The sequence below is a fragment of the Marmota marmota genome, unplaced genomic scaffold (assembly GCF_001458135.2).
Source record: "Marmota marmota marmota unplaced genomic scaffold, marMar, whole genome shotgun sequence".
NCBI lineage: Eukaryota > Metazoa > Chordata > Mammalia > Rodentia > Sciuridae > Marmota > Marmota marmota.
In genome coordinates, this window is record NW_026000093.1 from 28,598,094 (window position 1) to 28,615,236 (window position 17,143).

A 17,143-nucleotide genomic window follows, 5' to 3' on the forward strand; every position below is an offset into this window, starting at 1 on the left:
GGAGTATAAAATGCAAATTACATTTAATCCATTTTAAGTTATCCCTTTGATTCTTCTGATCAGGTGTTAACACACAAAAAGAGAGCAAAATACTGGAACCCTAGGGAACCTCATTCAAGAACAGACCAGTAGCTGTTTTATCTTATCTCCCAAATAACAAGACTGTTTCTACATGACACCAAAACAACCTCTGAAAAAGGAAGAAAAAAATAACCTATTTTTTTCTACATGAAGGCAGCAAAGCAAACATTCAGTGCAATTTTTTTTGTCTCCTAGATTTTTTTTTTAGTTGAGCTATGTTATTGGTTACGCAGAGTGTACCAAATTTTCAAACTCTTACTCATACTTTGATAGTATAACTTTCTTCTTTTAGGAAAGCTCTTTTTCTTGAACAATTTCCATCATCTGTGACAAAAAAAAATCTAAAAACAATATTTATTGATATGATGCATGCACTTGAGAGAAAGTTACACAAATTGGGTATCTCATAATTTAATATACTATAAATTACCCCCCCACCACCTTCTTTCTTACATTCTGGCATAACAAAGTATTTGCCACATAGTAAATGCTTAATCATATTTTGTTAATAGTGGAGGATTTTTTTAAAAAAAACATTCAACTACATATTGTGAATAATAAACATTAATAAATTCTGGAACATTGTAATTAAGGCAGATTGTTGGCTGAAGACATTGGTAGGATATTGCTAAGGAAAATACCCTACCAAGGATTCCAGTTAACACAGTGATTGCATGTAAATGAACGTCACCATTTTTCACTGATAAGAATTTAATATAAGAAGAGTTTTGAGATAAAATAGTATCTCTTACTGATTCAGGTAAAAAAAAAAATTGCCAATGTGGAGGGCAAAAATGGGATAAAGAAATCTAATGTGAAGAAAGCTAATCTATACTATCCTTAATTTCTTTTGGTGTTTTTCAAGTTATGAACAAGATCCTAATATATACTGGGATTTGCTTTCATTAGCTTACAAATATAAATTAGTTTGTCTGCACTCAGAACTGATTTCTGAAAAGTTTTGTGTTCCTTCTAAACTTTAGGAATTTTATGTAATAAACACATTCAAAATGATTTATAAAGCTACAAATTGTGCATATGTTCCTATTTATTTTTAGATTAAGCTGTTTTCTCTAAATGGTTATGTGTTGCTTTTTTAAATTGTTTATTCTACTAGGCAAGAATTAAGTAACAGATACTGGAGTCACAGAGAAAAAGAGTCTGTTATTGTTTGGATGTGTCCTCCAAAGACCCATGTGTTAAAGGTTTTGTCCCCAACCCTTGGCACTATAGAGAGGTGGGGAAGCCTTTAAAAGGTGGGGCCTAGTAGGAGGTCTTTGGTCATTGGAAACACACTCCCTCAGGGAATTGTTGGATCTAGTTTTTTCCTTCTCTCTTTTGTTCCTCGCCATGAAGCAAATGGACTTCTTCCACTCCACAGGACCTCCATGATGTATTACCTCATCACAGGCCCAATGCCAATGGACCAACTGACCACAGACAGAAACCTCCAAAACTGTGAGCTAAATAAAATTTTTCATAAGTTTCTTTTTCTTAAGTTTTATCTGAGGTATTTGTTATAGTAATGGAAGATTGACTAACATAGTGCCAGTAGCTTTAATTTGATTTAATGTTATCTTTTACATTTCTCTTAATCCTTGAATTCCCTGTGCCTGATAACATAAATGGTACATTCAACTTTTAAAGAATGAATAAATCCTTTTCAAAGAATAAGTTTGCAAAACTAAAAAGTGTAAGGGCAGCGAGTATAACATTTTACATTCTACGTATTTTGAGGATTTGTTTTCGGAGTATTCAGAAATTCTGAGCAGTAATTCTAAGTTGTGGCTGTCCATGACAATCATAGAAATGCATACTAAAATCACAAGTGTGATGCCTCAATCCCACCACTAGAGATTATGATAACTTCATCTAAGGTACATTATGCTTTCTACAAAGTCCTCAGATGATTCTAACATGTAGACAAAATGGGAATTCTACATGAGAAAATTGTCCAGGGATACATTTCTTTGCATATGAAATGACAAATGTAGAAACAACAATTGAGTTGCCTGCTAGCTGTTTTCATATTTTTACGCAGAGACGAGGTAAGTTAGTTATGAGTAGGAGACATACGTACCAATCTTATATTTCTATATGTAACATAAATGCCAGAAGAAATTTGGCTTTTGTATCAAACAAGGAGAATATTAATATTAAAGAACAAAGACAAAAACAAGGGATTTAATAAAAAGAAAATTGATTTAATATCATCAAGTGGATCTCTTCTTCTGATATATTTAGAATCATTCATTAATTCTCATAGTAATGTTACCTCCAGTGATTTTTAAGTGGTATAGAAATATTTATTTATAAGTGCTTTAGTTAGTTTAAAGGCATGGATTTTTATTTCAGGATCCACAAAGATAAACAATGCAGACATACATTTTCATTTAATTTTGTTAGAGAATGTAGAAACAATAATCAAGAAACAGATTTGAATGTGATTCATCAGTATTGTAGATTCCTGGTTATTTCCAGCGTGCACACTGACAATCTCTGAGACAATAAAAGAATAGTATTATCCTTATGTTTTTCAAAAGATACAAGACAGACAAGGAGAATGTGTTTGCATATCTCATATCTATGGAAGAACTTGTATGCAGCATATATTTTTTAAAAACCTCTAAAAACACAGTAATAAGACAAAAACCAAATATAATGGTCAAGGATTTAAACATACACTTCCTTAGAGAAAATATGAAACTATCAAATAAACTTCTGAAAAGTTAAAACTGAATACAAGCCATTAGTCAATAGGGAAATGATAAATAGAACCACAATGAGATATTACCATGTACCTACTTAAAAGATCTAAAATTAAAAATAATGACCATGTCAAGTACCAATTAAAATATAGAACAAGTGGAATTTCATGAGTTGCCATTGGGAATGTAAAACAATATAGCCATTTTGGAAAAAACATTGGTAGATTCATGATGTTAAGTATATACTTATCACAAGACCCAGCCATCTCATTCCCATTTATCCAAGTGAAATAAAAAGCTGCACTCATGCAGAAATCTCTGCATGAATATTACAATGCCTTCATTCATTATTGCTGCAAAGTGAAAACCATCAAAATGTCCTTTCACTTGGGAAATGCATAAGCAAATCTGGCATGTCATTACAAAAAATAGTATTCAGCAATGTATAATCTACTGACACATATGACAATATGGAGAGTTCTTAAGTGCATTATATTAAGGGGAAAAGTGCAGAATCAAAGGCTATATTCTGTGATTTCATTTATCTGATATTCTTAAAAAGGCAAAACTATTGGTAGAACAGATCAGAAGCTGGAAAGGACTCAGTCTTGGTGGAGTGATTCATTATAAAGGATCCTAGGGGATTGTGTTTGAGGGAAAGAACTGTTCTGTATATTTATCCCTTGGTATCCACAAGGTATTGCTTCGAGTAGCCCCTGCAGATACCATATCCACTGGTGCTCAAGACCCTTATGTAAAATAACATAGTATATACATACAACTTTCATACATCTTCTTGTATACTTCAAATCATCTCAAGATTGTTTATAGTAAACTAATAAATAAACATGCTATGTACATAATATACTGTGTTGTTTAAGGAATTTTGACAATAAAAATGGTCTGTATATGTCCAATCCAAATGCATTGTTTTTCAAATGTGGTGAATCCATCGCTGGTTGAATCAGATGTGGATATGCAGGATGGATTGTATTTTGATTGTGGTGGTGGCTATAAGACGTTGTCCTTACCAAAGCTCACAGAATTACATATTACTAAAAAGGATCAATTTACTGTATATAAATTGTAACTTAGGTTTTTAACTGGAGAAAGAAGAACAAACAAAAAGTCCATGGGATGATGGTGAGTTGTTTCCTTGGTGGATGTGACCTTGAATAATATGTGAAAATGCTCCATGTTGGCTCAGCTTCTGTTGGATTCCAACTTAGTACTCACTCAGTAATGCCCTGGACAGGAACTTTGCACAGTGCTGACTCATGTGTACATGAGCATTTCATCCCTCCATCCTTGGGCTTAACTGGAGACATGTGGATAAACAGAAGGGTGTGTAATATTTAGCCTAGACAATTCTAACATCCAAAACAAGGACAAACAATGTTCCATCACCCGGTTCATGGCTTAGATCATATGCAAGGAAGAACTTCCCCAGAGATCAGTGCTACCAGACTCTGGAGTAATTTGTAATTTCTAGACTCTAATGAAAAAACACGGGTATATGGCACTTATGAATTCTTTCACTTATCACATATATCTTAAGCACAAGAGCCAAGTTAGATCCCAAAATCTGTGATTTAAAAAAAAACAAAACTAGGTAACTTTCTGTCCTCTATAAAAGGAGAGAAATTAGGTTGTCTAGTTGTGAAAACAAATCCACACGCAGATTGCTCAAATTATTACCTTGAAAGCTCCATATAGACAACAGCATTATTTGTGGAGATTCATTCCTCCCAATAGAACAAACTGCTGTAAGCACTTGTAAATAAGTGTATATTCAGCGATTATAGATGCAGTATGATCTGAAATAATAAGGGACCCAGTTCTGGGGGATAAGAAGTACTCTAAAATCCAGACCAATTAAATTGATGTGGAAAATATGTATTTAGTTCTTCTCATAAGACTATCTATTTAATTGCCTATTTAGTTAGGAAATATGTAGAAATTAATATAATTTAGCTGACAGTTAACATTACACTGCCTACTTTCCTATAAATTATGTATAGAAAATTCACACATTCACAAACACAAGAATGTGAGATTAAAATGTCCTGTGATGTTCTGTGTTTCATGCAAAGTTATTTAATGCATTCTCTTGGATCCTTCTTAATGTTCTTTTGAAATTACACTTTACATAAACATAAATCATTTGGTTAAGTCAATTAATGTAGAGTATAAAGCAAACTAGAGTCCTAAACTACTGTTTATGGGTGCATTTTTCTATGTTTATGACTGTAATTCTCAAGGCACAAGCTTGTAGAGCCATCACTTGGGGAATCTGGAAACATCTGGCATCTGCTGTAAAGAATGCAGTGTCCTGTTTATAGCAAAGGTGTGAGCTGAATTCTAACAGACCCAGAGCAAGCCAGACAATCTAGTCTCATTCAATGCACACTGCCAGTGGGGACACTATTGCTATTCTCATCCCACATTCCTCTTGCAGACACACCTTGTTGATGCCTTGGATCAATATTTTTGATATGATACAAGGAAAGATATTAATGTCCTGGATATGCCATGAACAAATTGCTAGATAACTCTAGGTTCACATAAGGATAAGGTAGACATGGTGGAGAAAAAAGGAAGGAAATTTTCATGTGCCAGGCAAGTTCTGAAAAGGTGCTTTGATGTGGTATTTACATGAATTATCACAATGAGCCATACAAGAAGGTAATAGTATCTTCATGTCATGTATGTGCCATCTGATGTAGTTGAAATCTCTCTAGTGTTATTTGAGGGATGTCTGTAAGGATTAGGAAGTCTCTTCCTCAAAGCCTCTCTAATCCCAATCTTTCTAGCTTCCCTAAAATTCTGACTCCAGATAGACTCCCTTGGGTGGAGGCTGTGTTCTGCAGTGTTACCTACAGGGGACATATCCATTAGCTTAACCTGAGGCACAAAAGATGTAAATTTCTGTGGCCCATTTGTGTTTTCAAACTGCTAGCATTTGGGATCTTTAAATAAGATATTGGGTTTCCATGACAATAAATTGTTTTACATTTTAATAATGTTTTATTCATGTGTTTTTAAATAACAATGTGACCAACACAAGAAACAATAAGGAATTTTTCTGAAATGTGGTTATTCTAGAAATTTTAGTGGTTTTCAGTGGAAAAGATAGAATAATAAATACACGAACTCCTAATAATCCATTATTATTAACCAAGATATTGTGACCAGGCTGTATTTTATGATAGCATGAAAATTGTTCTATATTTGATATAATCTTTGAGAATCAAAAATATTGAACTGTGACATATTAAATAAATGTCACATAAAATTATTAAAATTGAAAATTGTGTAGAATATCACAAATATTAAATGTTTAAAGGTTACCATTCTTAAAATTAAATTTCTAAACCTACAAAATATTAATTGCATTGTCTGATAGTCTTGATTTTTATTTCTTTTTTTTCCACATGTTTTATTGGTGCATTATAGTTGTACATAATGATGAAATTTGTTGTTACATATTTGTACATGCACATAATAAAACAATATAATTTGGCCAATATCACTTTCCAGAATTACCCCCCTCTTGCCCAACCTTCCACTCCTGTGTCCCTTTATTCTATCTCCTCTTGATTTATAGGAGATCCCCACCCTCCCCACTTTCTTTTTCTTGTTCCTCTCTAACTTCTACATGAGAGAAAACATAGGTCCCGTGACCGTTTGCATTTGGCTTATTTTGCTTAACGTAGTGATCTCAAGTTTCTATCTATTTTCCTACAAATAATATTTTCATTTTTCTTTATGGCTGAATAAAATTCCATTGTGTGTATATACCACATTATCCTATTCTCCAGATATAGAAAAATTTTGTTCATTTTGGTTGCATTGTTAAGATAGCATCCAAAACCATCTTCAAATTGGGCATTAGATAAGGTATTTCCACAGAAGATAAGGTTTTTCCCTCTTTTTGCAAGAAAAAATACTATGTCTTGCCTTGATTTTGCTTTATTTATTCAAAATTTTTGGTTTTAATCAATAATTCTTACACTAATTCTTGTTCACCAAGAGCAAATATTCAGACACATGCAGGGAACACTATTGGATAGTGTAAGAATGGCAAAGCATCTTGAGTTCCTAGACTAATAGCTGTAGAGCAAATCATGTGCTGGGAAGGATTAATTTTGTTTTCAAACTTGTTATTTTTTGAGACATCAAGACTTTATAAAGAATATATTATGTACAAACACTTACTAATGCTTATTTTAATTTCAGGAATGACTCACTCTTAATTGCAGAGAGATCTGGGAACCACCGTCAAAATATGGCAATAGCTATAAGCAAGACTGATGAACAGGATCCTTAGTGTTGAGCTGGTCCTCTGCTACCTCCGCCTGTCTTTGATCCCAGAATCACCAATCTTAACTTTCACCCGTAATTATCAATTATTTCCTTCTCTTACCTGACTTGAGTCAGCAAATGTTTTTGAACCAGGATTGACCTTTTACATTGTTAAGCTTCACTTCTTAAAGGAGAATTACAATACCTTTGTTTATGTACCTGATTTTTTTTTTTGTATTATGAAATGTGTCCATTTCTTGAGAATTATTAGGAAGGAAATCCCACATGGAAACACTGTCTCCATCATAGAGATCTCAGTAGACTTGGATTGAGGCACAGCCTTTCAGTCTTCATTTGTAATCAGCACCCCAGATCATTCTTATGATCACCCAAGTTAAGAACCACTGGGTTGCCTTTGCAGGTATTTTACATTAACATGTAAATATCTCTAAGTTGGGCATTACAGTAAATTATTATTAATCTCTATGACCTTACTGAGAACTTATTTCATAATAACTCCAGTGCAGGGCAGAATGCTGAAGGTATCTTGAAGGAGAAATATTTTAGAGATCAGCACTAGGTAAACACTCTGGGGATCTATGGAAGTTAGTACAATCAATAAGAGGAGAAATAGAAGTTTACATGAAGAAGAAGAAAACTTCAATCATTAGGAGGTCAATTTATGCTACCTTACTATTTTGCTTAGGCAATTTCTGCTAAAAATGAGAGTTGTGGGCAGGAGGGAACTCCAGGGTCTGGGATTGTAATTCCTTACTGGCAGGTAAGGCAGAGTTGCAGAAGAGCTTTTTCAATCTGGGTAATCAGATATCTATTCTGTGGGGAGAATAACATCATGATGTGTGTGTTCACCAACTTGGAAGTTAGGATTGGAGTTGAGGGTTTTACTGAAGAAGTTACTACTTCTAGCTAAGCAAGTTAAGATATTTTTGACTAGGTATCGGATAATCCTGAAAAGCTGTTAGTGGGGATGAGCCAAATTCATTCAGAACAACATGATGTTCTGGATGTAAAAGGTCCTTTTTTTGTGGGGTAGAGGGTACCAGGAATTGAACTCGGGGGCACTTGACCACTGAACCATATCCCCAGCCCTATTTTGTTATTTTATTAGAGACAGGATCTCACCGAGTTGCTTAGCATTTTGCTTTTGTTGAGGCTGGCTTTGAACTCAGGATCCTCCTGCCACAGCCTCCAGAGCCACTGGGATTACATTCTGCTGCAGATCTGTTTCTAACATACCCAGGTGCTTTCACCAATGCTGAGAAATGACTCATTCTAAATAAACAAAGGCTAAAACAACAAAACAGAGATTCCAGAATCTAAGCTGGAAGTGTAAGAATGACATTCAAAGCATAATCCATGGGGCAGCATCCTCAGCACCAGGGAGCTTGTTACACAAGCAGAACCTAGGGGTATACCTGGACCCACTGAGTCAGCACCTGTATTTTAACAGGCACATGATTATAATGCTCATTAGTTTGAGAAGCAGTGAACTAGGCTTCGGTGCTCAAATTTTACCATGCATCAAAATCAGCTGAAAAGAATATGAAAGCACAGCTCTCTGGGCTCCACTCCCAGAGTTTCTCACTCAATAAATCTGTGATGGGGACCAAGAATTAGTATTTCAGCCAGGCTCTAAAAGGTGATGCTGATGTTGCTGGTTCAGGAGCCAAATTTTAGAAACTACTGGTCTAAGAGATGCAAACTCTGTTACAGCCTTCTAGTTTTTATATTTCTTTCCTTTAAAATTTTTTAAATTAAAAACTCCACATCTCAGTCATCTAATACTAATAGTTTATTTAATTTCCTACTATCTAATATGTCATCTATAATTGACTCTTAGTAATGTTTCTTTCCATCAGTTTATAACTGAGATTTCATTGTAATATAAAGATAATCCCCAGAATGGAATACCAGCTGGCAGACTCTTTATAAGTAGAATTTAACATGTCCAAAATATATTCCCTTTTTATGATAGACCAGAACAGTTTATGAGGCTTAAGGACAACTAGGCTATACATTAAGCTATATGTGGAATAGCAGCCTATGGAAACTATGAAAAAATTTTCTGTCTATATAATAAAAATGGGATGACTAAATAGACTTATTAAACCCTTTCTGCTAGAAATTTAATTTGTCTAAATCAGGAGAGAATTTTTAATAGGTAGCATACCTACATTGAGAGCATAGTGAAGACTATAGAAAGATGGGTTTATGCAGAAAAGACTGAAAAGAAAACTGGGAAGAATTAATTTTTATAACATGTCCAGATGTGTTTTTAAGATAATCTACATAAATGTCAAGACCAAAACTGAATTTGAGAGTTTGTTCTGTCTACCCTGACCTTTTTCACATACATAACTTGACAAATCTCACTGTGGTAAGACTATATACTTAAAGTGATGGAATTACCCTGAATACAACTAGAGTTTTGATGAACAGACATCCCAGTGGTTATTACTGATGTTAGTCAAAAAACATGCCTCTCCATGTTCTGGAAGTAGTTGGATTGCATTTCCTGGATCCCACTTAGTTGGATGGTTTATCAGTCTGAATCCTGAGGGAACAAAAAAAAGACATATATCAACAAATAGATGAAGATTATTTAATAAAAAGGTTATTGTTAGGCTATGGCAGGGCTTATAGAAGCCAATGAAGGTGAATGTCAGCAACGAGAGAGAGCCATTATCCCTACACCTAAAGGTTGGGAGGGAGTGGTCGTGTGAGTTTACAAAAACCAGAGTAATTAGCTGCATAGAGAATGTCTTAAGTTGGCTTTACATCACTGTGACCAAAATATCTGACATGAAAACTTAAAGGAGGAAAGATTTATTTTTATCATAATTTCCATGGTTGGTTGGATAGTTGCATTGTTTTGATCCCAAGGTGAGGCAAAACACCATGGTGGAAGGGCATTTCAGAGGAAAGGGGCTCAGCTTATGGCAGATAGGAAGCAAAGAAAGAAAGAAAGTAGGAGTGAACGAGAGGAAAGGAGTCAGGGATAAGAAATATCCTTCCAGGGCCTGAGTCCAGTTACCTACATCCTCCCACTCAGTTGTACTTCCCACAGCCTCTCCACCTCCCCTAGTCCATTCAAGTTATAATCCATCAGTGGATTAATCCACGGATGAGGTCAGAGCCTCTTCATCTAATCATTTCCCAAATGATCCACATTGAATATTGTTGCACTTGGGGACCAAGCCTTCAACACATGAGTCTTTGGGGGACACTTCATATCCAAACCATAACGGAGAAGGCTGATCGACTGGAAGTATGTGTGGGCTACTATTGATATTTGACAAGGAGAAAGAGAGAGTAACAGAGTCTCAGAAAAGAATTATCAAAATTGCAAGCAGGATTGAAGGGAATAGTTTGAAATTTCAGCCACAGAGCTAAAACTTTAAATGGCCAACGGTTCTCATTCATAACTGGTGAAGGGTTTAATTGTGACCATTTTTAACAAAGTTCTGTTAGAATTAAGCCTGTGGCAAGATTCAAATTTATGCATGTCTTCCACATTCATTGTAAAACCTTTGGAATAGATGAAAGAATTTCAGAGCAAAGGCACAAATGCGGAAATCTATTCCGAAGAAAAGGAGACTGAATGAATATTGGGATCCACCAGCCAAATCTGAAAGGGTCAAGTATTCACAATTAAGCCAGGAGGAAAAAACAGGGGTGGGATATCACTAAGAAAAATAATAAATCTAAACAAGTATGACTAGAAAACATCTGTGGAGGTATTTATTTGCATATGGAGCTTACTTAGATAAGAAGGCTGCAAGGTTTTAAAGAATTTTAATACCAAACAAACGATAAACCTGGACTAAAATCCTGTGTTTATTGTGAATGTGGTTGTGTCATCTTGTCCTTATTCTATCACTGTGAAGTTAAAAGATAAATTGTTAATTCGTTGAGCTTCAGATCAAAAGGAGCCAGACACACACTTAATGTGGAGACTATTATGCATGACAATTTGGCAAAGAAACTAATGAATGCTTACAAGATGCTGGGTTGAGCTTAGTGACAAGATTGGAGAGCGTCTTGAATTTGATTTCCTGGGATGGGTGGAGGGGAAGTTTATAATTTCTGCAGGAGAGGGAGAAGGTGAGTATTTGATGGACAGCAATTTGAACCATAGTATTCATTAGTCATGTTTAGCAAAATATTCCCAGGTATCTTTCTTCTATGCACTCAGTAACATCTCAGGATTGGAATTCCACAACTCTAACTGAATGGCTTCATGTCACTAGTTCTGGCCAATAAGTTGTGAGAAAAAATGAAATGAGAAAGTTTCTTGTGGCAAATGCAATTGCTGATGCAAGATTTTCCAAAGCTCTTTAATTATGCCTCTGGGTCCAATAATATTCTACCCTACAACCAGAATAAGTAGAATCAATAAAGAACCACACACACACAAAAAAAAAAAGTATATAAAAAATATTACTGAGGTAAAACAAACAGGTAAGCTCTACTTGCTCTTATTTAATTTTAAAAACCACTGTTACAGACTATGTAAATCATTTTCCATATTATGGTCACACAACTGAACAATATATTATTGGTCTCCTACTAGGTCTGCTATAGATGCCACCTCTGAATCAAGCCACCTAATGGTTTAAAACTGCTCTGTGAAAGTTGCATTTCACTATCTTGCTGGGCAAAATTTGCTTTCCTTTTCTGTTATCTTCCCCTCTTCTCAGGGAGACAATTACCTTTCACTATTTTCTCATGTGCTCTAATGAAAGATGCTTTTAATAGCCTAATGATTAATTGCAGGGTTAACTATTCCTAGGAAAAGGCAATAAAATGCCATGAGTCATAAGACTTTCTGATCAGTAGCTTTTCTTGAGATTTACAGGATCCAGAACCTCTGGTGGCTTACAAATAACAGTAACCTATGTATCTGACAAGCAGGCCACTCTAAATCTATAACGACCCCACCTCTTATGTGATATGTCTCCTCCAAATCCTATGAAAGCCTTGAGCCTGCGATCCCTAAGCAAGATGATATTTTTAAGGACAAGAAACCCCATCTTCCAACTTGCTAGCCTGTTGCCAGTAAAACTCTTTCTTCCTCCCTCACCTATCTCTCAAATGTTTGGCTTCCTCAAGCAGCACGGGAACCTGACATTATGTATGGTTCAACAGATACATAATATACATGAGAAAGTGTCCTCAATGAAGTTTGGGAGATAGTGTGTTATTGCAACATGATTTAGCTCTACCTGATTAAAAAATAAAAAAAGATATTGGTTCTTGCAGATAATAAGAATATCCTTTGTGGAAAGAGATTCCTTTCTATCACCATATATTTAAGGTTGAGCAAGGAATATACAGAATGACTTGTTATAAACTATTTCAATCTCTTTCGAGATTATGGCTCAATAGAATTTTAAGCTGAAATTTGCTGTTTCCATGCATAGATGACTGTGGGGCATATAATTTTGTAAATGCAGACACAGCTTACAGGATCTTAATTTTCACTTTGATATTTTGAATCAATATGTCACTGTGAAATGCAGTTGATTTGAATTTGGAACGTTTCTAAAGATGCTTATCACTTAAAGGTATAATCAGTGTGGACACTTTTATACGGATATCAACACTGATTAGATATGACTCAAGCTGTTTTTTTTTTTATTCTTTTGTTGTAGCTCTCTCCAAGAGATGTTCTCCCGGACAGAGTCAAAATAAAAGGATGTTTCAAGGTTAAAGCATTTGTCCTTCTCAGTCAGCATCCAGATAAAGTAGATTCCTACCCCATACTAGTTCTCTCAGGAAGCTTCTGCTATTGTTTCATCTCTATTCACGAGAACTTGAAGAAACAACTTCTAGAAGGAAGATACGTTTCTTAGTGCTGCCTTCTTTCAGGCTCAAAGACTCATTGGAATGTAGCACAGAATAAATAACATTTCTAATACTGCATCTGCGAGTGAGGGGAGGAAAAAGGGTTTTATTTCAACATGAATTGTCATGGAAGGAAATGAAGCTTGGCAAAAACGTTATCTGCTATGACATTATGACAAAGAAAAAATAAGAATACTATTTTCCCAGGCTTTATCATGATAATTCTTCCATGAATGTTATTATACTAAGATCCCGGCAGAAATGGCATAATTGGCCAATATATTTGAAGTGTAGGTGGAATAATTTTTATAGAAATTATTATGGATAATGCTGTGAAATAATTTAGTTGCTGCCTTTCTTCTTTTATTTCCTTCTTTCAATGTGTCTCAGTTCATGGCGAACTCTTTAAACCCTGTTCAACGGGGGGAAATGAATTTAATATGACTGGAAGTTTAGAAATGAAATATACAAGAAATGAGCATTGATTCCTCCAGGCATGTATTCTATTAGTGTTTTTAGGGGAGTAATAATTAAAGTTTTTAAAAACTTTAACATTACTGCATTTGATCACCATTTGCATATTTGGAATGGTGAATACATTTGGATATTGCAAGTCATGTCTTAGAAACATTGTTTGTGAAGGATTATTATATTAGATTTCTAATAGAAAACAAAAATACTATTAGGATAACAATCATGTCTTTTGGCATTTGGTACTGATAATTTTGTGGTTTCAATAGTTAAATAATACTGATTTAAAATACTGTAAAAATGAAATTCATTTATGCTTATTAATTTGGAGAATATCTACAATATACTCTTAAAAAACTTTTTAAGAACAAAGGTCAAGTCACTGGATGTGGTACAATGGAATTTTTGTAAAAGTTGCATACACATGCATCTCCAGAGCTAAATAAATGTATTTATGAACAAGGTATATTTTCATGTGCCTGGGTGAAATGTCTTAATGCATTCCAGTTGGGTGTATGATTAATGCTTCAAATACTCCTTTTGGTTTTGTTACCATTGCATGTGAAACATTTGCAATTTTAAAAAAGTGATAAAGTAAATATAAACCACTACAAAAAGACTATAAATATAAAAGAGAGAAGTGGTGGAAAGATCAAGTTCTCCCTGCTGTGTTTGAAGAGGTATACATGTTTTCTTTCCTTTATTTCTCAAATGACATCATTAAAATCATTATGGATAATATCAACCCAAATACAATTTGATGAATTATGGATTTTAATTCATTTTTATTATTCAAAATAAACTTACTTCATACAGTTCCATACATAATAGACATTTTTACATTACTTTTAATGTCTTAAAGGAGTTAAAATGTATAATTATAGAGAACATATTTCCTTTTTCTCTTTAAGCTTGGATAACAATTTCATTCAGCTTTGCCTCCATGAATGATTTTTATTTTTTGCCCTTTAGAAGAGCAGTTTATGTTATGAATATTTTGGGAAATGATGCAGCTATTTAAATAACAATAATGGATTTTCATCAGCAATTTTGCTTTTTCTGAGGTTAGCCATGGTCTGAGACACACTTAATTTGTGCATTAGAACTTTGAATAGCACAATTACCAGAACAATTACAGACTGCTGTAGGAATTATTTGCAAGGCAAAGAACAAGGTCAGCACAAATGGTACACATGTTATCAGTGAAAAAGGTGTGAGGGATTAGGACATATGATCAGCAGTCAAGAGACTGTTTACATAGGTCATGTATTTTTGCATTTGTTTACTTGAGAAATGTTTGTTGAATGCCTACTGTGTTTCACGTTTATATGGTTGAAGCAATGCAGATATTTTCCAGCCTCATGGACCACCTAAGGATTAATCAAATATTGCAGAAGCTTTCTCACCTGCCCACTTTTTTAACTTATACCCTTAATTCCCTGGTACTCTCTATTCTATAAAACTTATAAGGTGAGGCATCAACAGGAAAGCAAGGAGATGCAACTCCAAACTTCGGTTTTTGTGTACCAATGAAAGAAAATTTAAAATCAGACGCCAAAAGCTATCCAAGAAAACTTTATTATAAGTGACAGTAGAATGGAGGTGAGGTGAAAAGAAAACAAAAGCAAACTATGGCTCAAGCAGAGAACACTCTCTAGAGAGTGGGCCATCTCCAACAGAGAATGACAGAAGAGAAAAGGCTAAGTTGTTAGCAACTGAGATCAAAAGAGGTGGAATATTCAAGAGATTTGGGAGGATGAACACTCCATCTCTTAATACTAAGGGCATATACTTTCATCTCCTCTGCATGTACAAATATAGTTATATAACATTATATATATGTTATATATATCAGCACTATTATATGTAAATGTTTTCTTCATAATTGTTACATGCAGCATACCAAACTTCCTTTATCATGTAATCTTTGTTTTCCTTGTTATTAATTACTTTCCTGTTATTTGCTCAATTATTCTAATAGTTACAAATAATTCATTGTTATAATCACTTCCAGGCTATAAACATTTCCAATCAGTTGAAAATATACCAAGTAATTCAAGTACCTTCCCATGGCCCCCTCCAGTCTGTAATAATTGCTTACTAGCCTTACAAAATAGTTGTTATACTCAACTCCGCTCTACCCCTCATTTTGGGAACTCCTAGTTTTTTTCCTCCTATGTTTTTGCATCTGTGTTTTCTTCTTTGTTAATTTTTCTTTCTTTCAACAGTCTTGGCCAATAGCCCCTGGGAAATGATATATAAGAAATAATAGTTTAGAAATTTTTATCTATTTGAAGATATCTTTTTTCTAACCCCACAATTCATTCATATGTTGGTTGGTTGGTATAAAATAGAAATAGCTTATGTGTTTTATATAAAATTATAGGTTTTAAAGTTTGAAGGCATTTGTCCTTGTTCTTCCATGTTTCAGTACTGATTTCTGGTACTTTCATATACTCTAATTTATTTTTTTCTGGAAACTTCTTGTGATGATTCATTTTATGTGTCAAATTGACTGGGCTAAGGGATGCCCAGATAGCTGGTAAAACATTACTTCTGGGTCTCCCTGTGAGGGAGTTTCTATAAGAGATTGGCATTTGAATCAGTAGACTGCTTGAAGAAGGTCTAGTCTCATTGATGTGCCTAGGCATCATGCAGTCCATTGAGAGCCTAGATAGAATTAAAAGTAGATGATTGGTGAATTCTTTCTCTCTTGTGGAGTTGGTCCATCCATAATCTTCTGCACTTGAATTTCAGAGCTCCTGGCCTTTGGGCCTTCAGATCTGGAATTTAGCATCAGTGACTACTCCATCCTGAGACATTCAGATTTAATATGAATTGCACTACTTGTTTTCCAGCTAGAAGACTGAGATTTCTTAGTCTTCATGATCTAATGAGCCAATTACCATATAAATTCCTTCTTCTCTATGTATCCTGTTATTTCTATTTCTCTGGTGAACTATGATTAATACATTTTTAGTCTCTTGGTTAAAATTTTAAAGTATATGTCTTAATATGGATAGTTTTATTTCTTGCTATAAATATTTCACAGTTCCTCTAAATCTGGAAATATTTACCTTAAAACTTTAGGAAGTTTAATTTATGTTCTTTATATTTTTCTTCTCCTGGATTTCTCTGCTCTCATTTTTTTGGGCTCCTATTAATTATAAAGATTGGTCCTTCTTCTTTGGTTTACTTTATTTCGTCATCTCGTTTTCTTTCCTTTTGGTCTGTTTCCTGGAAGATTTACTCTACATTATCTTCCATATGTTTTATTATATTTTAAATATTTCAATTGTATTTTTAGTTTCCAGAAACCCTGCCTTATTGACAAAATATATATTAAGTATCAAGGACATATTTTCTATGTTCTAAAAAGTGATATATTATCTTTTGTCCTTCTGAAAATATTTTCTTCTTTCTTTCTTTCCTTCCTTCCTGCAATTTTAATCTGCCTCTGGCATTAGCATTATCTCTACTTCCACATTTTTCCCTGCTTATTTTTTCTATTGAAGACTATTAGTGTACAGTGATCTTGAGCTTATTGATCATCATTAATAAGCTGTTTGTGAGTTAGAAGCTATCTGTTTTATGAGCTAGGATTTGTAGGCTGATTGTCTTTATTCTTGGGCTATACCATGGCCAGCTGGCATTTTCAGGATGCAAGTACAGGTCTCTATTTGAGGGTCAGAAAGAACCCTCCATTCCCC

The 17,143-nt window shown here is 34.3% G+C and overlaps 1 long non-coding RNA gene across 1 annotated transcript; it reads left to right on the forward strand.

Annotated features, from left to right (window-relative positions):
• The first annotated feature begins 1,261 nt into the window (after window positions 1-1,261).
• Window positions 1,262-14,173, forward strand: LOC125610586. The gene is made up of 3 exons (XR_007340593.1): window positions 1,262-1,539; window positions 7,029-7,187; window positions 12,770-14,173. It is a non-coding gene; the product is annotated as an uncharacterized LOC125610586 (long non-coding RNA).
• Window positions 14,174-17,143: the final 2,970 nt, after the last annotated feature.